Source organism: Moschus berezovskii, chromosome Y, assembly GCF_049115385.1.
Source record: "Moschus berezovskii isolate FMDL1 chromosome Y, NW_MosBer_1.0, whole genome shotgun sequence".
NCBI classification, from domain to species: Eukaryota; Metazoa; Chordata; class Mammalia; order Artiodactyla; family Moschidae; genus Moschus; species Moschus berezovskii.
Window position 1 is genome coordinate 61,456,329 of NC_142489.1, and position 27,594 is coordinate 61,483,922.

Below are 27,594 nucleotides of genomic sequence, written 5' to 3' on the forward strand. Positions count from 1 at the left end.
GTGGGTAGCTCATCTCAGCCACCGCCGAGAAACACTTTTATTTCAGAAACCAAATAGATTTACTGATGTGATTTATCTACATAAAAATTCATTAGGAATGAGATTTTGCAGGCTTATGGTTTTGGTTGCTATTTATGTAAGGAGACTGTATTTTAAGATTATGCTGAAGTAAACACTGGTTGAACATTACGCTTCATTTGCTAGGAGACCAGGAATTTTGTGATGTAACAGGCACCCATCCATCGCTAGGAGACCAGTGACTTTTTGAACCACTGTGATGGTCTAGGGAGTTTCTCTCTGTAGGACAGCCAAGCAGCATTTGAATTTGCCGTGTGTAAAATTAAAAAAGTGAGAAACGTGTCTGAATAAAGATTTTTCTGAGATGGCACATATTTCTTCAGAAATTCAAGATGTGCCTTCTAACGATGAATGCCCTGGTTCAGAAACCTCCATCAGACCTTTGTATGATTATGCACTTGCTGGGGATTCGGTTTTTCAATCTCTTATTGAAGAATATGCTTTTCAGGCTTTGTCTGATGAAGTTCTGATGAAAAGGCCATGTTACACATTTTCTGTCTCTAAAACAGGTGAGCTGAATGATTTTCTTTCACTCACTTTTCCACAAAAATGGTATAATATTTTTGAAAGTGTTCAATTTGAATCTATTTGGTGGGATGAGAGTGGCACTTGTATTTTGATCAATGAAGAACTTTTCAGGAAAGAATTCTTGGAAAGAAAGGCACCTTTCAGAATACTTGAAACCAGTAAAATGAAAAGTTAAGTTTGACAGCTTAACCTTTATGGGTTCAGTAAAAAGCGACAACTTCTTCAAAGTTCTGCTTCACTATTTGACTTTCTGGAAGAAGAAAACAACATCTCTCTTCCGAGTAAGGTATTCCAAAATTTTCACTTATTGGCAATATGTAAGATTAAATCATGTGACCTAGAAAGCATGTTACCATATGTAGCTAAAACAGAATTCAAAATTGAGATAGCAAATTGTTGAAAAAGCTTTATCTTTTGAAGTTGAGAACAGGTGGAGGATATAGTATTTGATGTTTAACAAATTTTCCAGTCAACTTGAATCAAGATATGAGTCGTCAAGAAATTTAAAGTGGCATTTACTCTATATATAGAACATATTTTTCGTTTAAAAGCATAATTGTTCTACCATGTTAGTTGTTAAAACTAATCTGGAGGTGATTTATTTGATGCAATTTAATTGGTATCATTAAAGGAATATTTTTTTTTCTTTTTTAAATTTATTTAATTAGAGGCTGATTATTTTACAATATTGTATTGGTTTTGTTATACATTGACATGAATCTGCTCTGGGTGTACATGTGTTCCCCATCTTGAACCCCCTCCCTCCTCCCTCCCCATCCCATCCCTCTGGTTCATCCCATGACACCAGCCCCGTGCATCCTGTATCATGCATCAAATCTGGACTTGTGATTCATTGCACATATGATAATATACGTATTTCAATGCCATTATTCCAAATCATCCCACCCTCGCCCTCTCCCACAGAGTCCAAAAGATTGTTCTATACATCTGTGTCTCTCTTGCTTTCTCGTGTATAGGGTTATCGTTATCACCTTTCTAATTTCCATATATATATATTAGTATAATATATTGGTGTTTTTCTTTCTGCCTTACTTCATTCTGTAAAATAGGCTACAGTTTCATCCACATTATTGGAAATGATTCAAATGTATCCTTTTTAATATACACCTTTGTTTATATGCACCATAGCTTTTTTATCCATTCAGCTGCAGATTACATCTAGGTTGCCTCCATGTCCTGGCTATTATAAACAATGCTGCGATAAATTTTGGAGTACATGTGTTTCTTTCACTTCTGGTTTCCTCGGTGTGTATGTCCAAGAGTGCGTATGCTTGGTCGTATGGCAGCTCTATTTCTAGATTTTTAAGGAATCTCCACACTGTTCTCCATAGTGGTTGTGCTCTTAGCATTCCCACCAACAGTGTAAGAGGGCTCCCTTTTCTCCAAACCCTCTCCAGCATTTATTGCTTGTAGATTTTGGATAAAAGCCATTCTGACTGCCGTGAAATAGTACCTCACTGCGGTTTTGATTTGCATTTCTCTGATTATGAGTGATGTCGAGCATCTTTTCATATGTTTGTTAGAGATCTGTATGAAGGAATAAAGTTTTATATTTTAGCTTTTATGGCAGTTTTACCTTGGTTTATAAAGAAACTAAATAATTGTGTCCTTTGACTTTAGTTACAGATCTACTATAATCCAAATTTCAAAAGAGGCTATCCTCAACTTTTAGTAAGAATAAAAAGAAGAGTTGGGATTAACAATGTGTCTGCAATATCTTCATTAGTTCGAGATTGCAAGAAACATGTTAAAGCAAGTGTCAACATAGATGGTCGTAACTCTGATTTTCTTCCTGAAACTAGTGGAGAGAGTACATTTTCAGCCTCCACCAGTTTAACTGTGCCTTTCATACAAAAGCCTCACACCAGCCAGATGGTCGCTAATACAAGAGATCTAGCTCTGTGTGACTTACATTCCCCATAATCAATATCAGTTAGCCAAGCAGAACAGATTTTGGAAGATCAACCTGCTGTTTTAAATCAGTTGAGCATTTTGAAGTAGCACTCACATAGCAGCTACACTCAGGTAAATGGACACGTTGAGGATTTGCCTACTACAACTACATCTGCTTCTCAGAACCACATCGTATCTCCATTACAGAGCAGTTTTTATGAACTGAGGGTGGAGTATTCTAAGTTTCCAGATTAGATATTTTGATATGTCAGCCCATGATAGTATTTTTCGTAACCTTCAAAAGAGAGGCAACTCATGGCCCTCAGTGCCAACGATTACTTGTACATCTGCCTCTTTTCTTTCAAGTCAACTCATCAAGAATCATCGTTATGTGAAAACCATGCTAATTAAAGCGGACCTATCCAATAAATGTCAGATTATGGAGCCTAATGAAGAACTAAAAAGCCTCTTGTTGAAAGTGAAAGAGGAGAGTGAAACGGTTGTCTTGAAGCTCAACATTCGGAAAGCAAAGATCATGGCATTTGGTCCCATCACTTCATGGGAAATAGATGGGAAAACAGTGGAAGAAGTGTCAGACTTTATTTTTTGGGGCTCCAAAATCACTGAAGATGCTGATTGCAGACATGACTGAAAGACGCTTGCTCCTTGGAAGGAAGGTTGTGACCGGCCTAGATAACATTGAAAAGCAGAGATATGGCTTTGTCAACCAGGGTCCGTCTAGTCAAGGCTATGGTTATTCCCGTGGTCATGTATGGATGTGAGAGTTGAACTGTGAAGAAAGCTGATCACCAAAAATTGATGCTTTTAAAGTGTGGTGCTGGAGAAGACTCTTGAGAGTCCCTTGGACTGCAAGGAGATCCAACCAGTCCATTCTAAAGGAGATCAGTCCTGGGTGTTCATTGGAAGGACTGATGCTAAAACTGAAACTCCGGTACTTTGGCCACTTCATGCGATGAGTTGACTCACTGGAAAATACTCTGATGCTGGGAACGATTGTGGGCAGAAGGAGAAGGGAACGACCAAGAATGAGATAGCTTGATGGCATCACCGACTCTGTGTACATGAGTTTGAGTGAACTCCGGGAGTTGGTGATGGACAAGAAGGCCTGGCGTGCTGTGATTCATGGGGTTACAAAGAGTCGGACACGACTGAGAGACTGACCTGAACTGAATGAACATTGAAATTTTGGGGGGAGATGTCAACGAATACCTACAATTCTTGTATTTGAACAGTAAAGTTATATGTTCATAGTTTCATTTTCTTTTTACAAACGATGAAGAGAAAAATGAGGCTTTAATAAAATGTCTGACTATTTTACTGCACTGTTTTATAAACTCTTCAGAACAAGAAAACATTTGTTATGCATCCTAGGTCAATGACACCTGATCCAATATTTGTAAGCAAGAAAACGAGAACAAAGATAAAAGAGGTAATGGATGTAACGGGATTTCTGAAATCATCCCTGCTGAAATGAATGGGTATGTACATATGGAGTGTATGGGTGAAGGAAGAGATACAAATAAAATTAAAGCAATGGAAATGCACGGCATGTACCTTAGTGCATTCATAGTTACATTATATTCTATTAGATACTGGTATAGGCTTCAAAGAGTAGACAGCTTCAGTATAGAATTTCATTATGTAATTGAAAATATAAAATCTTGATCATCAAAATCATGATCACCACTGTACTGTCACTGTGATACCAAAGATAGCATGATATAATCAGTGACTGGCACATGGTCAGCACAAGATATGTATATTACAAGTGATATTGTATAAAGTCATTTTTGCTCTACTGTCCTTAAATGAAAGTGAAAGTGAAGTTGCTCAGTCGTGTCCGACTCTTTGCGACCCCCATGGACTGTAGCCTACCATGCTCCTCTATTCATGGGATTCTCCAGGCCAGGATACTGGAGTGGGTTGCCATTTCCTTCTGCAGGGATCTTCCCGACCCAGGGATTGACCCCAGGTCTCCCACATTGCAGGCAGACACTTCACTGTCTGAGCCACCAGGGAAGATGCTATCCTTAAGGCACACCTTTATTTGCTGACACCAAGATTCTACCCTATATTTCCTAATGCATGTTTAGATGTTGCTTATCGGTTCCCACAGAGACAGAATAAATTCCTGGTGGTGACTGCAGCACATCAGTGTGATTAACAAGTTCTGTGAAGACATGGTATCTTTTTTCCTTAATAATTTCATTATCTTTCTCTTATACTGTGCTTCCGGAGCTACAATCACTCAACCTAATTTCAGTCATGCTAAGCCCTTTCTCACAATTTTGTCTCAACTCTTTTTTTGGGTTGGAAGGAATTATCATTTGCCCTTCTACCAAGTTGAGCCCAGATATCAGATCCTCAGTGTCTTTTGGGTCTACTTTCTGTATCTTTCATATCAGCTAAAATTAAAGCCTGCAAATGATACATTTTAAGTACTTACTAGTTATCAATAAAGAAATGTCATAACCAATCAAATGCTATATACATAACTCAACATATTCCTATAGCCTTCGTTATTACCATAATTGGTCCTTTCCTCTTTACTGATAAATTTTTCCAAGTTGATAAATATTTGTTATATTTACACGAATGTTAAATGTGGGAATTCATATCATAAAATGACTGCGCTCTCATGAAGTTTATAAGAACCCATTCTAAGCATGTAGTTTCAGGCCCCAGTGCCCTAACATTCAAGAGTAGTTGTGGAGACATGTATGAAAAAAAAGAAGCATTAATTTTAATAATCTAGAAAAGTCATGGAGTGAGCAGGGATTAATATCAATAGTTGTTCCCTAATATATTTCACAATGAAATACTCTAAACAAAGTGTCTGCTTGTTGGACTATCCAGATATCATGAACACTACCTAGAAATCTTTGCAATCTCAAATTTGGGGTCATTCTTTTAGATGATGGTGGCAGCATCAAGCCAGATCCCTGTTTTGGGATGGTTACCCACACAGGACATCACCAAGTTAAGTTCACCGCTCTCATTGTTGCAACTAATGAACAGTGAAATCCGTGGAATATCTGTGTAAATAAGGGAGTGATCCACAAACACACTTTTTCTTTCACTGAAAAATTATATTCAATGTAGGTGAGAATGCCATGTTTAGAGAGGTGAGCATTTTGAAGCAATGGTAAGTGTTATTGAAACTGGTGTCCTTAGTTATGATTTCAGCCCAAAGTTCATTGCTCTTGTTTTAGATTTCAGGATTTTTATGAAACTAAAAGACTGTTACTCCTTGGAAGGAAAGTTATGACGAACCTAGATAGCATATAAAAAGCGGAGACATTACTTTGTCAACCAAAGTCTAGCCAGTCAAGTCTATGGTTTTTCCAGTGGTCATGTATGGATGTGAGAGTTGGACTGTGAAGAAAAGCATCAAAGAATTGATGCCTTTGAAGTGTGGTGCTGGAGAAGACTCTTGAGAGTCCCTTGGATTGCAAGGAGATCCAACCAGTCCATTCTAAAGGAGATCAGTTCTTGCTGTTCATTGGTATGACTGGTGTTAAAGCTGAAACTGCAGTACTTTAGCCACCTCATGAGAAGAGTTGACTCACTGGAAAAGACTCTGATGCTGGGAGGGATTTGGGGCAAGAGGAGAAGGGGAAGACAGAGAATGAGGTGGCTGAATGGCATCACTGGCTCGATGGACATGAGTTTGAGTGAACTCCGGGAGTTGGTGATGGACAGAGAGGCCTGGCATGTTCGCAAATTCATGGGGTCACAAAGAGTCAGACAAGAATGAGAGACTGAACTGCCTAACTGACTGACGATGTAGTCAAATTTCCTTCCTTTTTATCAGTTCAGTTCAGTTCAGTTGCTCAGTCGTGTCCGACTCTCCGCGAACCCATGAATCATGAATTCAATTTTCTTTCCTTTATTGTATTTACTTTATAATTGGTGCCTAAAATTGTAAAACTGAAAACAAAAATTAAGTGAGGTAAATACAGAAGATTGGGGCAAGAAGTAGAAAAACCGATGGGACAAGGTCAGTGGATGAAATTGGATGCTTAATATATAAAAAGCAAATGTGTCACTGAAGGGCCTAAAGAGATCAATATGACTTCAGTATTGTTACACTACAACATTATTTTCATTTTATCAAATCACAGAATATTTTTTGATGCAAAATACTCTAAGATCCCATGGGATGTAGAACAAACTTCTATCGTTTGAAACATTCTGATTTAAAATATCACAAGAGTGAAATCATTTAACTACAAAATAGCTTCCAACATTAGGCCTAGAAACAGATAACAGAGAACTCTGTGTATTTCATAGGTGTCCTTCATGAGTCTTGTTTTCTTTTCCCTTCATAATTGTGTTTTGGGCATGTAAGATTGTGACTCTGCTTGTGTGTGTGTGTGTGTGTGAGTGTGTGTGTTTGTATCAGATTAAGAATGTGATTGTGAGTGTAAGTCTGGGTTCTCTTTTGGACTTTTATGTTAGAGATTTTGGCTGAAAAAACGGCTAATTCAATACCATAAAGAGGTACAAATTAAAATGCCCGTTCATCCACCTCATTAGAACTGGTTCTAATGCATTCTTTTAAAGGCTGAGTCATACTCCATTGTGTATATGTACCAAGGCTTTCTTATCTATTCATCTGCAGATGGACATCTAGGTTGCTTCCATGTCAAGTCTGCTTTAGTATTTCAAAGTACAAGACAAATGGATGAGACTCAAAAATTGAAAGTATTTCTACAATAACCAAGCTACTCCACCCTAAGATACATAAAATCTATGGCTCTGTCACAATCAGCCCAGCAAAAGTTGAGAGGCGCCTTAGAAGTCTGTGATGTCTGGCAATAACAAAAACACCCACCTCCTAATTTGGCAATACCAGAGAAGCTAAGTAGATGCGCAGAGTTTCAACCAGGCCTTTGTATAATAGGATACTATATTCCAATAGGAGGTGGCACACTCACCAATATGAATAACATTCTTAGGGATCAAAGAAACTAATGATGAAATCTGTAATTCTGTTCCCACATGGTAGAAGTGGCCTTCCTCTTTCACAAGGGTATCAGTTAAAATAGACAATTAAATAGAAGGAAGTGATAACATGGCCCACATACTTCGTAGATAAAATCTTCAATATCCAAGCCCTACCACACTGATAAGATGATGACTATACAGGAATTCTGGTTTCAGCTCTGTGTGGCAATCATCATATAATGTGACTGAAACATGTATATGATCATATGTGCAACGAATCTCCAGTCCAGGTTCGATGCATGATACAGGATGCTCAGGGCTGGTGTATTGGGATAAACCAGAGGAATTGGATGGGGAGGGAGGTGGGATTGGGGTTCAAGATTGGGAACACATGTGCATCCGGGGCAGATTCATGTCAATGTATGCCAAAACCAATACAATAATGCAAAGTAATTAGCCTCAAATTAAAATAAATAAATAAATAAAAAGAATGTATGAATGTTTGAGATGCACTGATAGTGAAAATCGATTAAGGCAATAGTCTTGAGATCTGATTCAAAGAAGAAAACTTGTACTCCCTCTCTTCAGTTTCATGGGACTTCACATGCATTCACACAGTTCCACAATTCTCAACCCTCATCTGAAGACAAAAACTGTGACATTAAAAGATGAATGGTCTATGTACAGAGAAGACAAGTAGCAAAGTTTAAATGAATCCAGTCTCCTACCTACATCCTTGCTTAGTAATGAAACCCCTTGTAAGCTTTCCTAAGGGTAACTAGAATACACAAGTCAGAGATGCTTCTCCCAGGATTACAGAGTTTGATTGAGAAGATATAAGTTTGCTTAACTCTCACCTCATCCTTAAGACCAAACATCAGCCTGTTAACACATCAGAAGATGGGCAGACTAGCAGACACTTACAGACAATACCTGTTTCTGCCTAAGACCAAGATTGTAGATCCAAGTGGCTGATGCGGTTAGGATTCTGTCTCAGGATACCACATGACTCCGCAGGAGTTCTTTTCTGGGAAGCTCTCCAAAAACATTGTGAGAAGTACAATGTGAGGGAGGAAAAAAAGGAAACTGACAAGAGCATTGTTCTTTCTAATTGTCCTGAATATCACTTACCATCTCAGGTACAATGACAGGCTTAGCATGCTATCTGATCTATCTCCCAGCACTGCCAAGACTAATTTTTTGACGTAGTTCAGTCACTCAGTCTTGTCTGACTCTTTATGACTCCATGTACAGCAAGATCCTGGGGCCCGCCTGCCCTTCAAATCTGCCAGAGCTTTCTCAAATCCATGACCTTTGAGTCAATGATGTTTTGCGGCCATCTAGCCCTCTGCCGTTCCCTTCTTCTCCTGTGCCCACTCTTTCCCAGCATCGGTTTCTTCCCAGTGATTTTGCTCTAGGACTCATGTGGCCGATATATTGGCTCTTCATGTTCAGCATCGGTCCTTCTCGGACAGTCAGAGATGATTTCCTTCACGCTTTTCCAGTTTGAACTCTACGCTCACCACGGAACTCTCACACATCTTCTCCAGGCGTTGTTGCAAAGCGTCAATATTATGGCACTCAGTTCTTGTGGTTTTGCTCATTCCTCCACTCGTTCCTCCTGAAAATCAACGTTGACTAGTCAGGTCTTTTTCAGTAAGCTCTCAGCTTTTTAACATGGTGTCTAGATTGGTCACAGCTTTTCATCAAAGTGCAATTTCCTTTAAATTTCATGGCTGCAGTCAATTCGGCAGTGATATCGGGGGTCAAGAAAGAGAAACCTGTCACTAATCCAATTGTATCCCATCGATATATCTCAAAATGATGGGACCAAATTCCATGAGCTTATTTTTGTGTCTGTGTTTGTCTTTATATTGTGTTTTAATTCAGCTTTTCCACTCTCCCCTTTCACCTTCATCAGAAGGATCTTTACTTTCTGGTACATTTTACCGATTTTTGTGCTGTCATCTTGTAACTGAGATTGATCACTCTTCTCACAGTAATTTTGTTTCCAACTTCAGATTCTTTCAGCAAATTACTTTCCATGATGCACTCTGCACAGAAGTCAAATGAGCTGGGTGACAATATATAGCCTTCATATACCAGTTCAATGTTCCTTGTCCAATTCCAACTGTTGTGTCTTCACCTGCATGCACATTTCCCAGGAAACCGGTAAGATGGTCCCTTATTCTTATCTCTTTAAGAAAGTCCCACAATTTGTTGTGACCGACACAGTTGAAGAGCTTCCCTGGTGGCTCAGATGCTAAACCTTCTGCCTGCAAGGGGCAGACCCAGCTTTGATCAGTCCATGGTGTCACAAAGAGTCAGAAACAACTGAAAGACCTCATTTTCACAAGCAGTCTATGTAACAGAGACAATATAGTAGAGGTAAATAATTTATGAAATCTCCTTGCTTTTTCTATGATCCAAATTCCAATTCAGGTTTATATTAAGATTAAATGACTAACTACACCTCCCTGTTTTGCTTTGTTTTGTTCTGCCCTTTTATTCTCTGGCTCTCTCTCTTTCAAGCTGTCATCTACCAATTGTTACATTCCTGGTCCCTTGCCATCTTCCCATACAAGAATTAAATTATGCCCATGCCACTCTCTGACCTTTGACACCCAGTTAAAACAGTTAAGATTCCAGAGCTGAAATAAGGAATCTGTGTTCTGGGAAAATGTCAGCACAGTTTGACAAATAGCTAGATATTTTCAGGGACTGGCTTTTGAGCCCAAGTCCTGTACCACTTCTCATCCTGGAAAGAACTATAGTTCCTTAAGCAGATTGCAATTCTTCATTGGCAGACATTTCAGGAAAATAAATCTGTTTATTTGCATGTTCAAAATCAATGATGTACCAATTGCATATATGTATATAACCTCCCATCAAACTGATTAATTCATGTCAACTAAAGTTTGTTGTTTCACCGGCATGCATAAAGGAATTACAGAGCTAGCCTAGAAATAAGATCAGAATTTCTGATTTCGCAGACAATAAGAGGACATTGAGTGCAACTCTGTCCATGGAGGCATCACAAATAATCCTTCTATAAAGGAAACACTTCCTTCAGAGCATCAAATGGATATTAGCAGAAGACCTTGCTCAACAGTGAGGTCTATATGGAAACTAGACATAACTGGCAGAATGGAGGGAAGATGGGAGGAGGACGAGAGGAATAGAACCAAGCCTGTGTCTTGGGGTGGGAGATGCAGAAGCAGGGAGTAGATTGAGGATCCAGGCAAGTCACCTCACTAAACTTAATTTAATTTTGACTGAAAGGAAGCAAGGTGACGAAGCTGATGAAATATAGTTTGCCTAGAGTGAAAATCGAACAGAGAATGTATGATGTGGTCCTGCATGCCCCATATGGCAGTGCAGGTCAACTAGTGTAAAAGGGCCTGGACGATCAAACATGGGGTTAGAAACACAACCTGGGAGGGAAGTGCTTTTGACTGTGGAGATGGAGGTATGCATCTGGGATGACAAATTGTGTAGATAGGAATGCATTTTGAAAAATCCCAAACTGACAAAAAGTGGGAACTTAGGTCTCAGTCACACAGAGGAGGTGGTGACAGCGTTAAATTTCCCCCTCGTGCCACATGCTAAGACTTACTATCAGGCAAGAGAAAAAGACTAGCTAGAACTATCATCCATGCTTCTGCCACCACGGGCTATAAACCTATTCCATTAGGGCCATGATTTTATTGCTCATGGTCACTGGCTTCTCCGAAAAACTGGTACCACCAGGGTTTCTAAAGTCCCAGCAGCTGTACCTCTTGTTCCTGTGCTCACCAAGGCAGGCCTAAGTGTTCCACAAGGGTCTTGGGGGTAGCCTTCTCTGGTGACCACACGGAGAGGTTGTTATCAAACTACATCTGAGACTCAGGATCAGGGCAATGAAGGAAAAGGATTGAAAACTTTCCCACCAGCTGAGCAAGCCGCAGATTAAATACATGCAATCAACTCTGCAGATGCTTTCTCTATGGGATAAAAAAGGACAATAGATTTCCAATGAATGAAAATACCCAGGCTCTTGCAGCTCTCAGAACCAATAGGAGTTATCTCAGTTTAGAGTCTGACCTGTCCTTACTGAAGATCCAGAGTTAAGTTCTGCCCACATTTGGGCGAGTTTTCTAGAGAGGTGGATTTGTGCTGTGGCTCATGTTCAGGACCAGAACCCTGACAGCAGGGACCCAAGGTAAAATTCATTGTACTTATGATGTTCTGCTATGCCATTTGGTCGTTCACTCTTTGTCTCACTTGAAAACATTCTTATTATTCCTGCTTACTTGGTGTTTTAAAATTGTTTATATCCTATATATTTTTGGTATGTCTATATTTTGTACTTTCGTTTCCTGCTTTCTGTGCCTTTTGTTGATGTTGTTTCTTGTCATTTTGGTATTAATAAATATATATTTCCATATTAACTGTGATTTTCTCTTGTTCTGTGGAAAAGCCTTATCGTTTTTGTCAGAGTTTTAGCCTTTATTCTTCATGTGTCACTCTGCTCTGCTGTTGTTTTATGTCTTACAAGTTATTTGTCAGGTTCTCTTGTTGATTCTGTGTTCTTCCCTATTGTCATTCCTGCTTCTGTTATTTCACTTGTGGTTTGATTTTGATTTCTTACAGTTTGTCTGTCTTCCTTTGTTCCTTCTGTCTAAGATTTTACTATGTGATCTTGGTTCTCTGACCGGAAGTTGAGCCTGATCACCTAGGGCTTCAGCACTGTATCATAGACCACCAGTGAATTCCTGGCTCCAATGAATATTAATTGGTGAGATTCTCTGTGAAGGCCTCCATCTAAAATGAAGAACCATTCCTCCAAAAAGCCTATACTATCCAGAGCTGCTGCCTCACACCACACAAAATGCAAGACAGAAACACAAGCCAAATCATCCCCAGATGGACTGCCCTTAGTCCACTAAACCCATGCACACCTGCAAAAGACCCCTCTGACACGGTTCTACCATGAGAGAGAGAAGCATCACCTGTTGCTACAAGAATGTAGTTGCCAGTCCCTCCTCCTCCAAAGACACACAAACCACTGGACCAAACTTATATACTCACGATACAGACTGGAAGCAAGTACTGCCATCCTGCATGCCGGGCAGAAAAGACTAGTTACATAGTAAGCTAAGCAAATCTGAACACAGTAAAGCATTTTGCAGGCAAAGAAACAAGGTAAAACCACATAAGACGTAATTAAAGAGGAAATAGAAATTGTCACAGAAAAATAATTGAGAGTAACGATAGTAAAGATGATCAAACCTCTCTGAAAATAAATGGAGATCATGCAAGAAACATTTCAAAAGGACATGGAACAACTAAACAACAACAAGACATGGATGATAGCACAATAACTGCCTTACGTGTACTGTAGGCTGCTCCATGCCTTTGTACAGCATAGCCAGAACGACACTGGAAAACAATTATCTTCCAAGTTTTAAATGAAGTGATAAAAGAAACCAAACTTTAAATAACAAGCAGACCTGACAATTCAATTGATACTGAAGTAGATTTCCCAAAACCAGAAGAATGCAGTTTCTTCGCAAGGTCAAATGAAATATTTCTGAATAAATCACAAACTGGATCACTAATCAGGACTTGATAAATTTAAGATAATCAAAATTGTATCAGGCCTTATCATTTTTTTTTTTTACCACAGTGTTATGATTTACATGTCATTCACGGGTGGGGGAGAAAAAACAAACAAACAAACAAACAAAAACAAATAAAAGCATAAATAACAAAGAAAAAACTGAAAAGCATGACTATATTGAGGCTCATGTACACACCTTTTCATGGTCAAGAAATCAATGAAAAAATCAGAGAGAAAAAAAAAAAATGTGTGTGTGTGTGTGTGTGTCTGTGTGTGTGTGTGTGTGTGTATCAGTTCAGCTCACTCCATCAGTCATGTAGGACTCATTACGACCTCATGAATCAGAGCACCTCAGGCCTCCCTGACCATCACCAACTCACAGACTTCACTCAAACTTACATACATAGAGTCTGTGATGCCATCCAGCCATCTATTTCCCTGCCTTCTCCTTCTCCTTCTGTCCCCAATCTCCAGCATCAGAGTCTTTTTCAGTGAGTCAACTAGTCTCAAGATGTGGCCAAAGTATTGGAGTTTCAGCTTTAGCATCAGTCCTTCCAATGAACACCCAGGACTGATCTCCTTTAGAATGGACTGGTTGGATCTCCATGCATCCAAGGGATTCTCAAGAGTCTTCTCCAAAACCACAATTCAATAGCATCAATTCTTCGGCGATCAGCTTTCTTCACAGTCCAACTCCCACATCTGTACATAACCACTGAAAAACCATAGGCTGACAAGACGGGCCTTTGTCGGCAAAGTAATGTCTCCGCTTTTTCTTATGGTATCTAGGTTGGTCATAGCTTTCCTTCCAAGGAGTAAGCGTCTTTTAATTTCATGGCTAAAATCAGCATCTGCAGCGATTTTGGAGCCCAAAATCATGAAGTCTGACACTGTTTCCACTGTTTCCCCATCTGTTTCCCATGAAGTATATACTCATAAAAACGAATGACAATGAATTTGTGATTGCATAAAACCCAATAAACAGGATAAAACACTAACTAAACTTACAACTAAAGCAATTAGAGAAAGAATAAACACAAAATTAAAATTTGGCTTTAGGAAAAAAAGAAAACATAGAGATTAGAACAGGGAAAAAAAAAAGATGAAAATAGTAGCAAAGATCACTACTACTGAAAGGGTGCTCTTGGAGAGAATAAAGAAAATACATAAAGCTTGAGCCAGATTCATCAACAAAAGAGGGAGACCACACAAATCAATTGAGTTATACATAAGAAAGGAGACATTATAACCAACAGCACAGAAATATCATAGGATCATGATAGATTACAAGAAAGAACTTTAAATCAATAAAATGAAGAATATGGAAGCCACAGACTACTTCTTAGGATCTCAACTAAGAGGAAACAAAAAATAGGAACACAACATTACAACCCCTAATATTGAAACTGCTTTGAAAAATCTGTCAGCTAACAACATTCAAAGACCAGATGATGTCACAGATGTTTTATGAACCATTAAGTTAAATGTTAACATATGGGTTTCTTAAACTTTTCCAAAATACTACAACGGTAGGAAAACCCACAAACTCATCCTACGAGTACAGTATCCCCTAATAGCATAGATAAAGTTAACACAGAAAAGGAAAATTATAGACCAGTATCATATAGACAAACATAGAGGCAAACATCCTCAATAAAATATTCCCAAGAAGACTCCAACAACACATTAAAAGTATCGAACTGCCTTAATATGTGAGGTTTTCCCCAGAAAAGCAGACATTCTCTGGTAGCTGCGTATCAAACCATGAGATACAGCATAACAAATTTCAGGATTAAAACCATATGATGACCTCAGTTCAGTTCAGTTCAGTTCAGTCTCTCAGTCTGTCTGACTCTTTGCGACCCCATGAATCACAGCACGCCAGGCCTCCCTGTCCATCACCAACTCCCGGAGTTCACTGAAACTCATGTCCATCCAGTTGGTGATGCCGTTCTGCCATCTCATCCTCTGTCGTCCCCTTCTCCTACTACCCCAATCCCTCCCAGCATCAAAGTCATTCCCAGGGAGTCAACCCTTTGCATGAGGTGGCCAAATAACGGAGTTTCAGCTTTACCATCAGTCCTTCCAATAAACACCCAGGACCGATTTCCTTTAGAATAGACTGGTTGGATCACCTTGTAGTCCAAGGGACTCTCAAGAGTTTTCTCCTACATCACATTTCAAAAGCATCAATTCTTTGGCGATCAGCTTTCTTCACAGTCCAACTCTCATATCTGTACATTACCACTGGAAAAACCATAGCCTTGATTAGATGGACCTTTGTTGGCAAAGTAATGTCTCTACTCTTTCAATATGCTATCTAGGTTGGTGGTAACTTTTCTGCCAAGGAGTAAGCTTCTTTTAATTTCGTTGCTGCAATCAGCATCTCCAGTGATTCTGGAGCCTTCAAAAAACTCTCACACTGTTTCCACTGTTTCCCCATCAATTTGCCATGAAGTGCAAATGACCAGATGCCATGATCTTAGTTTTCTGAATATTTAGCTTTAAGAAAAAAAATTTCACTCTCCTCTTACTCTTTCCTCCAGAAGTTTTTTTAGTTACTCTTCATTTTCTGTCATGAGGGTGGTGTCATCTGAATATCTGAGGTTATTGATATTTCTCCCAGCAATCTTGATTCCCGCTCCTGGTTCTACATCCCAGCGTTCCTCATGATGTACTCTGCATATAAGTTAAATAAGCAGGGTGACAATATACAGTCTTAATGTACTCCTTTTCCTATTTGGAACCAGTCTGTTGTTTCATGTCCAGTTCTAACGGTTTCTTCCTTACCTGCATATAGGTTTCTCAAGAGGCAAGTCAGGTGGTCTGGTATTCCCATCTCTTTCAGAATTTTCCACAATTTATTGTGATCCACACAGTCAGACTTTGACATAGTCAATAAAGCAGAAATAGATGTTTTTCTAGAACTCCCTTACTTTTTCCATGATCCAGCGGATGTTGGCAATTTGATCTCTGGTTCCTCTGCCTGTTCTAAAAGCAGCTTGACAATCTGGAAGTTCACGGTTCACATATCGCTGAAGCCTGGCTTGGAGAATTTTGAGCATGACTTTACTAGCATGTGAGATGAGTGCAATTGTGCGGTAGTTCAAGTATTCCTTGGTATTGCCTTTCTTTGGGATTGGAATGAAAACTGATCTTTTCCAGTCCTGTGGCCACTGCTGAGTTTTCCAAATTTGCTGGCATATTGAGTGCAGCACTATCACAACATCATCTGTCAGGATTTGAAACAGCTCAATTGGAATTCCATCACCTCCACCAGCTTTGTTCATAGTGATGCTTTCTAAGGCCAACTTGAATACACATTCCAGGAAATCTGGCTCTAGGTAATCGATCACACTTTCGTGATTAACTTGGTCCTGAATATATTTTTGTACAGTTCTTCCGTGTATTTTTGCCACCTGTTTTCAATGATCACCTCAATAGATGCCAAAAAACAAAACAAGACAAAACAACTTTGATAAACTTCAACAAAGATGTGTTATAAACAATCTTTCCAGAAACTGAGCACAGCAAAAATTACCTCAACATAGTAAAGGCATACAAATCCAAACAACAATGAGGTATCATTTCACACTATTCTGTGTGGTGATCATCATAAAAATCGACAGTGGGGTCCTTCCTTGGTGGTCCAGTGGCTAAGGCACCATGATTCCAAATCAGGCGTTCCATATTTGATCCCTGGTCATGGAACTAGACTCCATATGCAGCATTTAAGGCCTGGTGTAACCAACTAATGAAGGAAATATGTGTGTGTGTATGTGCATATATATATATTATCCGTCCGTCCGTTCCGTCGCTCAGTCGTGTCCGACTCTTTGCGACCCCGTGGACTGTAGCCTACCAGGCTTCTCCGTCCATGGGATTCTCCAGGCAAGAATACTGGAGTGGGTTACCGTTTCCTTCTCCAGGGGATCTTCCCGACCCAGGGATCGAACCCAGGTCTCCCGCATTGGAGGCAGACGCTTTAACCTCTGAGCCACCAGGGAAGCCCATATATAAATTTTAAAATACAATACAAATATAATTAAAATATATAAATAAAATAAAATATAAAAATATAATTTATTTATATACATATGTATAATATATATAATACAATTTAAAAATACAATGCAAATATAATTAAAATATATAACATATAATTTAAATTATGTACATATTATAGTATAAATATAACATTTAAATATTTATAATATGAATTAACAACTATTTTATATATATATAGAGAGAGAGACACACACACATAAACATGAAAACAATGAATGAAGGAGATGATGTGAAGGAAAGGGAGCACTCTACATTGTTTTTCAGTTCAGTTCCATTCAGTCGTGTCAGACTCTTTTGTCTATCACCAGCTCCCACTGAGATAGAGCAGAATATGAATGTTCCTTAGAAAATTAATAAAAATACCACATGCCCAAAATCCCACTCTTTGACATATATACAGAAGAAGCCACCATTGGAAAAAAAATAAGCATGTGTATCCCAGTATCCACTGCAATACCATTTACATTAAACAAGTTATGTAACAATCTAGGTGTCCATCAACTGAAGAATGGATAAAGAAGTTATGGTTCATCTACAGGATGGAACATTTCTCATCCAGAAAAAGGAAAAACTTGGATTATTTCTAGAGGTATGGATGCATTTGGAGCCTATTATATAGAGTCAAGTAATTCAGAAAAAGAAAGTCCAACATTGTAAATTAATGCATATATATGGAATCTAGAAACCTGTCTCTGAAGAATCTCTCTGAAGCATGGAAAAGGAAATGCAGAGGTAAAGAACCGACTTAGACAGAGTAGTGTAAGTAGAGAGTGGGACAGCTTGAGCCAGATGCCCTGACATATGTACAATACCAAGTATGAAGTAGTTAGCTGGTGAGAAGCTCCTCCTCAGGGCTCTGAGGTGCCCTAGACAAGTGGATTGTCGGGTAGCAGAGTAGGTTCAAGAGCAGACGGGAGGGCTGCTCAAAAGGGAGGCTCTAGTATATATACTGATAGCCGATTTACACTGTGGTACAGCAGAAAGTAACAAGCATTGTAAAGTTATTGTTCTCCAATTTCAAATTGTTTCTTAAATTGAAAAATGAAAGTCAGTGTTTGGCCAACTTGGGCAAGTGACAAGAAATGCATCACAGTGTATATGTCAAGTAAAATATGTACCGGTGCGTTTGTCAAGTAAAATCTGCACCAAGGACTGCTTTTTATGTATAGACAAACCATAGAGCAAAAGCTTCAAATTCAGAGCTAAAAGAGCCAGAATAAATTCAGACTCTACATATAAGTATTCCTCACTTCATTTGACTGCCATTCTTTTCTTTTATGTTTTTGATATCTTTAAACTTTATTTATTTTAATTGGAGGCTAATTATATTATTGTATTGGTCTCGCCATACATTGACAGGAATCTGCCCGGGTGCACGTGTGTTCCCCATTTTGAACCTCCTCCCACCTCCCTTCCCATGCCATCCCTCTGGTTCATCCCAGTACACCAGACCCGAGTATCCTACATCATGCATCGAACGTGGACTGGCGATTTGTTTCACATATGATCATATACATGTTTCAGTGCCATTCTCCCAAATCATCCCACACTCACCCTCTCCCACAGAGGTGCTGGGTTGGATGCACATCTCTGGTCTGAGCCACTCAGCATCAGGTACTTGCGTACTCCACAAAAGCACAGACTTGGTTGAGCCTGCGTTTTGTGCCCTTCCCCGCTCTGAACAACTCAGGTGACCAGGTGTTTGGCCAGTGCGATCGCTGTGACTTATCACCTACGTGGTCCCTGCTGCTGGGTGTTCTGGGCATACAACCAGTGCACCTTCTCAGGCGTATGTAGACCAGCCAGAAACCCAAGAAGTCCTGGCCAGCAATGAAGCCTGCCTGCAGTTTGGTATCCGATGCCTTTCTGGGGCCGCAATTGCCCCTTCTGGCTCTGGCTGCCCTCCCCTGCCTGTGTCTGTGGGAGATGGGCCTCTGCAGCTGGCTATGTCTGCTCAGTCCTTTGTTCTGTGAGCGGGTCTGGCGGAGTCTTACCTTAGGGCTTTTCACCTTTTTTGCGGGGTAGCTATCCCACAGTTTGCTTTGCTATCTCCAGTTAGCTCTTTCAGATTGCCCTGAGGCCCTGAGGACCAGAGGCTGGGTCATCAATGCAGCCTACACCTCCCTGCCCAGCCCCCACTTGCTAATGGCAGATGTGGGCATCTGTGCTGCTTCTCCGCTGGGAGTTACCATGGGGCGAGTAATCTGTGGATTTTGATTATTTCTTTTTCCTCCTGGTTATGTTGCCCACTGAGGTTCCACGGCTCGCACAGACTCACAAGTGAGAGTGTTTCCTGGTGTTCAGAAACTTCTCTCTTTTTTTATGCCTCCCTTCCCGGGTCTGAGCTCTGCCACTACATCTTTTGCCTGTCTTTTTATCTTTTATGTTTTTTCCCACCTCTTTGGAAGACAATGGGCTGCTTTTCTGGGAGCCTGATGTCCTCTGCTAGCATTCAGAAGTTGTTTTGTGGAATTTACTCACTGTTCCAAAGTTCTTTTGATGAATTCTTGGGAAAAAGTGGTCTCAGCATCCTATTGACTATGCCAAAACCTTTGACTGTGTCGATCACAATCAACTGTGGAACATTCTGAAAGAGATGGGAATACCAGACCACCTGACCTGTCTCTTGAGAAACCTGTATGCAGGTCAGGAAGAAACAGATAGAACTGGACATGGAACAACAGACTGGTTCCAAATAGGAAAAGGTGTACGTCAAGGTTGTATATTGTCACCTTGCTTATTTAACTTATATGCAGAGTACATCATGAGGAACGCTGGGCTGGAAGAAGCACAAGCTGGAATCAAGATTGCTGGAAGAAATATCAATAACCTCAGATATGCAGATGACACCACCCTTATGGCAGAAAGTGAAGAGGAACTCAAAAGCCTCTTGATGAAAGTGAAAGAGGAGAGTGAAAAGGTTGACTTGAAGCTCAACATTCAGAAAACAAAGATCATGGCATCTGGTCCCATCACTTCATGGGAAATAGATGGAAAAACCGTGGAAACAGTGTCAGACTTTATTTTTTTGGGCTCCAAAATCACTGCAGATGCTGACGGCAGCCATGAAATTAAAAGACGCTTGCTCCTTGGAAGGAAAGTTATGAAGTATATTAATAAGCAGAGACATTACTTTCCAACCAAGGTCCGTCTAGTCAAGGCAATGGTTTTTCCCGTGGTCACGTGTGGATGTGAGAGTTGGACTGTGAAGAAGGCTGATCGCCGAAGAATCGATGCTTTTGAACTGTGGTGTTGGAGAAGACTCTTGAGAATTCCTTATAGTGCAAGGAGATCCAACCAGTCCATCCTAAAGGAGATTAATCCTGGATGTTCATTGGAGGGACTGATGCTAAAGCTGAAACTGCAATACTTTGGCCACCTCATGCGCCGAGGTGACCCACTGGAAAAGACTCTGATGCTGGGAGAGTTTGGGGGCGGGAGGAGAAGGGGACGACGGAGAATGAGATGGCTGGATGGCATCACCGACTCTGTGGACATGAGTTTGAGTGGACTCCGGGAGTTGGTGATGGACAGGGAGGCCTGGTGTGCTGTGATTCATGGGGTTGCGGAGAGTCGGGCACGACTGAGAGACTGATCTGATCTGATCTGATCTGAGCATCCTATTCCTCTGCCATCTTCTTCCCTCCCTCCATTTTTTTTTTTTCTAAAAGTAAAGAAGGATTATCAGTTGATGTCAACAATTTATAGAAACATGAATTCCTTCATATTATAGTACCTAACAGTAAGCCTCTGATATTCAGGACTATGCTAAGTAGCAAATTATAAATGCAGTTTGAAAGTTGAGGTGCTGTTCAAGGATCACTTATTTTAAAATCCTGGAATTTGTGCTTGTGACTGGGAAAACTTCACGGCCAAAAAGCTGAGAATTGTGTTTTCTTCAGCCAGACTTTAATCCTGAGGGGGGATCAGGATGGGGAACACATTTAAACCCATGGCTTATTCATATCAATGAATGTCAAAAACCAATACAATACTTTATTTATCCTCCAAATTAAAAAGAAAATTAAATTTAAAAAAAGGTTGTATAATAATATTGAATGTCATTTGTGTCAAAAAAAGTTTTGATTAAAAGACTTATTTGTCTACTGTTAGTATAGCCATTAGGGTTCCTTTATTATTTATTGCTTTGATGAAATTTTACTTTCACACTAATCATTTTATTTATTTTTATTTATTATTATTAATTACTAATTAGGCGGTGACAAGCAAGGTCTCGTGCTGTAAAGAGCACTATTGCATAGGAACCTGGAACGTTAGGTCCATGAATCAAGGCAAATTGGAAGTGGTCAAACAGGAGATGGCAAGAGTGAACATAGATATTCTAGGAATCAGTGAATGAAAATGGACTGGAATGTGTGAATTTAACTCGGATGACCATTATATCTACTACTGTGGGCAGGAATCCCTTAGAAGCAATGGAGTAGCCATCATGGTCAACAGAAGAGTCCAAAATGCAGTACTTGGATCACATCTTAAAAACGACAGAATGATTTCTGTTCGTTTCCAAGGCAAGCCATTCAGTAGTACAGTAATCCAGGCCTATGCCCCAACCAGTAACGCTGAAGAAGCCTAAGTTGAGCGGTTCTATGAATAACTACAAGACCTTTTAGAACTAACACCCAAAAAAGATGTCTTTTTCATTATAGGGGACGGAAATGCAAAAGTAGGAAGTCAAGAAACACCTGGAGTAACAGGCAAAGTTGGCCTTGGAGCACAGAAAGAAGCAGGGCAAAGGCTAATAAAGTTTTGTCAAGAGAACGCATTGGTCATAGCAAACACCCTCTTCCAACAACACAAGAGAAGACTCTACTCATGAACATCACCAGATGGTCAACACCGAAATCAGACTGATAATATTCTTTGCAACCAAAGATGGAGAAGTTGTATACAGTTAGCGAAAACAAGACCAGGAGCTGACTGTGGCTCGGATCATGAACTCCTTATTGCAAAATTCAGACTTAAATTGAAGAAAGTAGGGAAAACCACTGGACCATTCAGATATGACCTAAATCAAATCCCTTATGATTATACAGTGGAAGTGAGAAATAGATTTAAGGGACTAGATCTGATAGATAGTGTGCCTGATGAACTCTGGACGGAGGTTCGTGACATTGTACAGGAGACAGGGCCCAAGACCATCCCCACGGAAAAGAAATGCAAAAAAGCGAAATGGCTGTCTGAGGAGGCCTTACAAATAGCTGTGGATAGAAGAGAAGCGAAAAGCAAAGGAGAAAAGGAAAGATATAAGCATCTGAATGCAGACTTCCAAAAAATAGCAAGGAGAGACAAGAAAGCCTTTCTCAGTGATCAATGCAAACAAATAGAGGAAAACAACAGAATAGGAAAAACAAGAGATCACTTCAAGAAAATTAGAGATTCTAGGGCAACATTTCATGCAAAGATGGGCTCGATAAAGGACAGAAATGGTATGGACCGAACAGAAGCAGAAGATATTAAGAAGAGGTGGCAAGAATACACAGAAGAACTGTACAAAAAAGATCTTCACGAACAAGATAGTCACGATAACGTGTTCACTGACCTAAAGCCAGACATCTTGGAATGTGAAGTCATGTGGGCCTTAGAAAGCATCACTATGAACAAAGCTAGTGGAGGTGATGGAATTCCAGTTGAGCTATTTCAAATCTTGAAAGATGATGCTGTGAAAGTGCTGCACTCAATATGCTAGCAAATTTGGAAAACTCAGCAGTGGCCACAGGACTGGAAAAGGTCAGTCTTCATTCCAATCCCAAAGAAAGGCAATGCCAAAGAATGCTCCAACTACCGCACAATTGCACTCATCTCACACGCTAGTAAAGTCATGTTCAAAATTCTCCAAGCCAGGCTTCAGCAATATGTGAACCGTGAAATGCCAGATGTTCAAGCAGGTTTTGGAAAAGGCAGAAGCACCAGAGATCAAATTCCCAACATCTGCTGGATCATGGAGAAAGCAAGAGAGTTCCAGAAAAACATCTATTTCTGCTTCATAGACTATGCCAAGCCTTTGACTGTTTGGATCACAATAAACTGTGGAAAAGCCTGAAAGAGATGGGAATACCAGACCACCTGACCTGTCTCTTGACAAATCTGTATGCAGGTCAGGAAGTAACAGTCAGAACTGAACATGGAACAACAGACTGGTTCCAAATAGAAAAAGGAGTACGTCAAGGCTGTATATTGTCACTTTGCTTATTTAACTTATATGCAGAGTACATCATGAGGAACACTGGGCTGGAAGAAGCACAAGCTGGAATCAAGATTTCCGGGAGAAATAACAATAACCTCAGATATGCAGATGACATCACCCTTATGGCAGAAAGTGAAGAGGAACTCAAAAGCCTCTTGATGAAAGTGAAAGAAGAGAGTGAAAAGGTTGGCTTGAAGCTCAACATTCAGAAAACAAAGGTCATGGCACCTGGTCCCATCACTTCATGGGAAATAGATGGAAAAACAGTGGAAACAGTGTCAGACTTTATTTTTCTGGGCTCCAAAAGCACTGCAGATGCTGATTGTAGCCATGAAATTAAGACGCTTACTCCTTAGAAGGAAAGTTATGACTAACCTTCATGGTATATTAAAAAGCAGAGACATCACTTTGCCAACAAAGTTCTGTCTATTCAAGGCTATGGTTTTTCCCGTGGTCATGTATGGATGAGAGAGTTGGACTGTGAAGAAAGCTGATCGCCAAAGTATTGATGCTTTTGAACTGCGGTGTTGGAGAAGACTCTTGAGAGTCCCTTGGACTGCGAGGAGATCCAACCAGTCCATTCTTAAGGAGATCAATCCTGGGTGTTCGTTGGAAGGACTGATGCTAGAGCTGAAACTGCAATACTTTGGCCACCTCATGCGACGAGTTGACTCACTGGAAAAGACTCTGATGCTAGGAAAGGTTGGGGGCGGGAGGAGAATAGGACGACAGAGAATGAGATGGCTGTATGTCATCACCGACTCTGTGTACATGAGTTTGGGTGTACTCCGGGAGTTGGTGATGGACAGGGAGGCCTGGCGTGCTGTGATTCATGGGATCGTGGAGAGTCGGACACGACTGAGCGACTGAACTGAGCTGAACTGAATTACTTTACAATGTTATACTTGTTTTGCAGTACATTGACATGAATCCGCCCCCGGTGTTCATGTGTTCCTCTTCTTGAACCCCTCTTCCACATCCTTCTTTCCCTTATACTCCCTCGGATCATCCCCGTGCACCAGCCGAAAACGTCCTGCATCATGCTTCGAACCTGGTCTCGTGATTCACTTCACATGTGATAATACACGTGTTTCAATGCCATTCTCCCAAGTCATCCCTCTCCCACAGAGTCCAGAAGAATGTTCTATACACCTGTGTCTCTTTTGCAGTGTCGAATAAAGGCCTATCGTTATCAGCTTTCAACATTGCACATATATGCATTAGTATATTGTATTGGTGTTTGTTTGTTTGTTTGTTTTTTCCGGCTTACTTCCCTCTGTATACTAGGCTCCAGTTTCATCCACCTCATTAGAGTTGATTCAAATGTATTATGTTTAATGGCTGAGTAATACTCCATTGCGTATATGTCCCAAAGCTTTCTTATCCATTCATCTGTAGATGGACATCTAGGTTCCTTCCATGTTCTGGCTATTAGATCAGTGCTGCAATGAACATTGGAGTACATGTGTCTCTTTCAGTTCTGGTTTTTCAGTGTGTATGCACAGGAGTGGGGTTGCTGGGTCATATGGCAGTTCTATTTCCAGTTTTTTAAGGAATCAACATACTGTTCTCCATAGTGGCTGTACTAGTTTGCATTCCCCCTAACAGTGTAAGAAGGTTCCCTTTTCTCCAAACCCTTTCCAGCATTAATTGCTTGTAGACTTTTGGATAGCAGCCATTCTGACTTGAGTAAAATGGTACCTCACTGTGATTATGATTTACGTTTCTCTGATTATGAGGGATGTTGAGCATTTTTTCATGTGATTGTTAGACGTCTGTATGTCTTCTTTGGATAAATGTCTGTTTAGTTCTTTGGCCCATTTTTTGATTGGTCGTTTATTTTTCTGGAATTTAGCTGCAGGAGCTGCTTGTATCTTTTGGAGATTAATTCTTTGTCAGTTGTTTCAGTGGCTATTATTTTCTCCCTTTCTGAAGTCTGCCTTTTCATCTTGTTAATAGTTTCCTGTGCTGTGCAGAAGCTTTTAATTTTCATTAGGTCCCAATTGTTTATTTTCCTTTTACTTACAATATTCTGGGAGGTGGATCATGGAGGGTCCTGTTGTGAATTATTTCGGAGAGGGTTTTGCCTATGTTCTCCTCTAGGAGTTTCATAGTTTCTTCTCTTACATTTAGATCTTTAATCCATTTTGAGTTTATTTTCATGTATGGTGATAGGGAGTGTTCTAGACTCATTCTTTTATCAGTTTTCCCAGCACCACTTGTTAAAGAGACTGTCTTTTCTCCATTTTATATTCCTGCCTTCTTTGTCAAAGATAAGGTGTCCATAGGTGCGTGGATTTATTTCTGGGCTTTCTATTTTGTTCCATTGATCTGCATTTCTGCCTTTATGCCAGTACCATACTCTCTTGATGACGGTGGCTTTGTAGTAGAGCCTGAAGTCCAGCAGGTTGATTCCCTCAGTTCCATACTGTTTCAAGATTGCTTTGGCTCTTCGAGGATTTTTTTGCATTTCCATACAAACTGTGAGATTGTTTGTTCTAGCTCTGTGAAAAATACCTTTGATAGCTTGATAGGGATTGCATTGAAGAGTAAATTACTTTAATTATTATGCACATTTTCACAATATTTCTTCTTCTAATCCGCGATCACGGTATATTTTTCCATCTATTAGTGTACTATTTGATTTCTTTCACCAGTGTCTTACAGTTTTCTATATATAAGTCTTCTGTTTCTTTAGGTAGATATATCCCTAAGTATTGTATTCTTTTCATTGCAACAGCGTATGGAATAGTTTCTTTAACTTCTCTTTCTATTATCTCATTATTAGTGTATAGGAATGCAAGGGATTTCTATGTGTTGATTGTATATCCTATAACTTCACTGTATTCTTTGATTAGCCCTAGTAGTTTTCTGGTAGAGTCTGTAGGGTTTTCTCTGTAGAGGATCATGTCATCGGCAACCAGTGAGGGATTTACCTCTTCTTTTCCAGTTTGGATTCCTTTTATGTCTTTTTCTGCTCTGATTGCTATAGGCTACGTTGAGATATGTTCCTTCTATTCTCACCTTCTAGAGGGCTTTTATCATAAAGGGATGTTGAATTTTGCCGAAGGCTTTCTCTGCATGTATTGAGATAATCATATGTTGGTTTGTTTTTTCTCCAATGTGTTAATGTGCTGTATTACATTGACTGATTTGTGGATATTGAAGAATCCTTGCATTCCTAGGATAAAGCCCCCTTGGTCATGATGTATGATCTTCTTAATGTGTTGTTGGATTCCGATTGTTAGAATTATGTTAGGGAATTTTGCATCTATATTCATCAGTGATATTGGGCTGTAGTTTTCTGTTTTTGTGGGATCTTTGCCAGGCTTTGTGATTAGGGTGAATTTGGGCTCATGGTATGATTTTGGAAGTTTACCTTCCTCAGCAATGTTCTGGAAGAGTTTGAGTAGAATAGTTGTTACCTCTTTTCTAAATTTTTGGTAGAAGTCAGCTCTGATGCCGTCTGGCCCTGGGCTTTTGTTTGCAGGAAGATTTCTGATTACAGCTTCGATTTCCGTGCTTGTGATGGGTCTGTTAAGATTTCCTATGTCTTCCTGATTCAGTTTTGGAAAGCTGTACTTTTCTAAGAATTTGTCCATGTCTTCCAAGTTGTCCATTTTATGGCCATATAATTACTGATAGTAGTCTCTTCTGATCCTTTGTATTTCTGTGTTGTCAGTTGTGATCTCTCACTTTTCATTTCTAGTTTCATTGATTTGGCTTTTCTCCCTTTGTTTCTTGATGAGTCTGGTTAGTGGTTTGTCAATTTTATTTACCCTCTCAAAGAGCCAGCTTTTGGCTTTGTTGATTTTTGCTATGGTCTCTTTTATTTCTTTTGCATTGATTTCTGCCCTAATTTTGAGATTTTTTTCCTTCTACTAACCCTGGGGTTCTTCATTTCTTCCTTTTCTCGTTTCTTTAGATGTAGAGTTAGGCTATTTAGTTGACTTTCTTCTTGTTTCTTGAGGTATGCCGGTATTGCTATGAACCTCCCCCTAGCACTGCTTTTACAGTGTTCCATAAGTTTTGGGTTGTTCTGTTTTCATTTTCATTCGTTTCTATGCACGTTTTGATTTTTTCTATGATTTGTTGGTTTTTCAGCAGTGTGCTGTTCAGCCTCCATATGTTGGAATTTTTAATACTTTTTCTCCTATAATTGAGATCAAATCTTACTGCATTGTGGTCAGAAAAGTTGCTTGGAACGATTTCAGCTTTTTTGAACTTA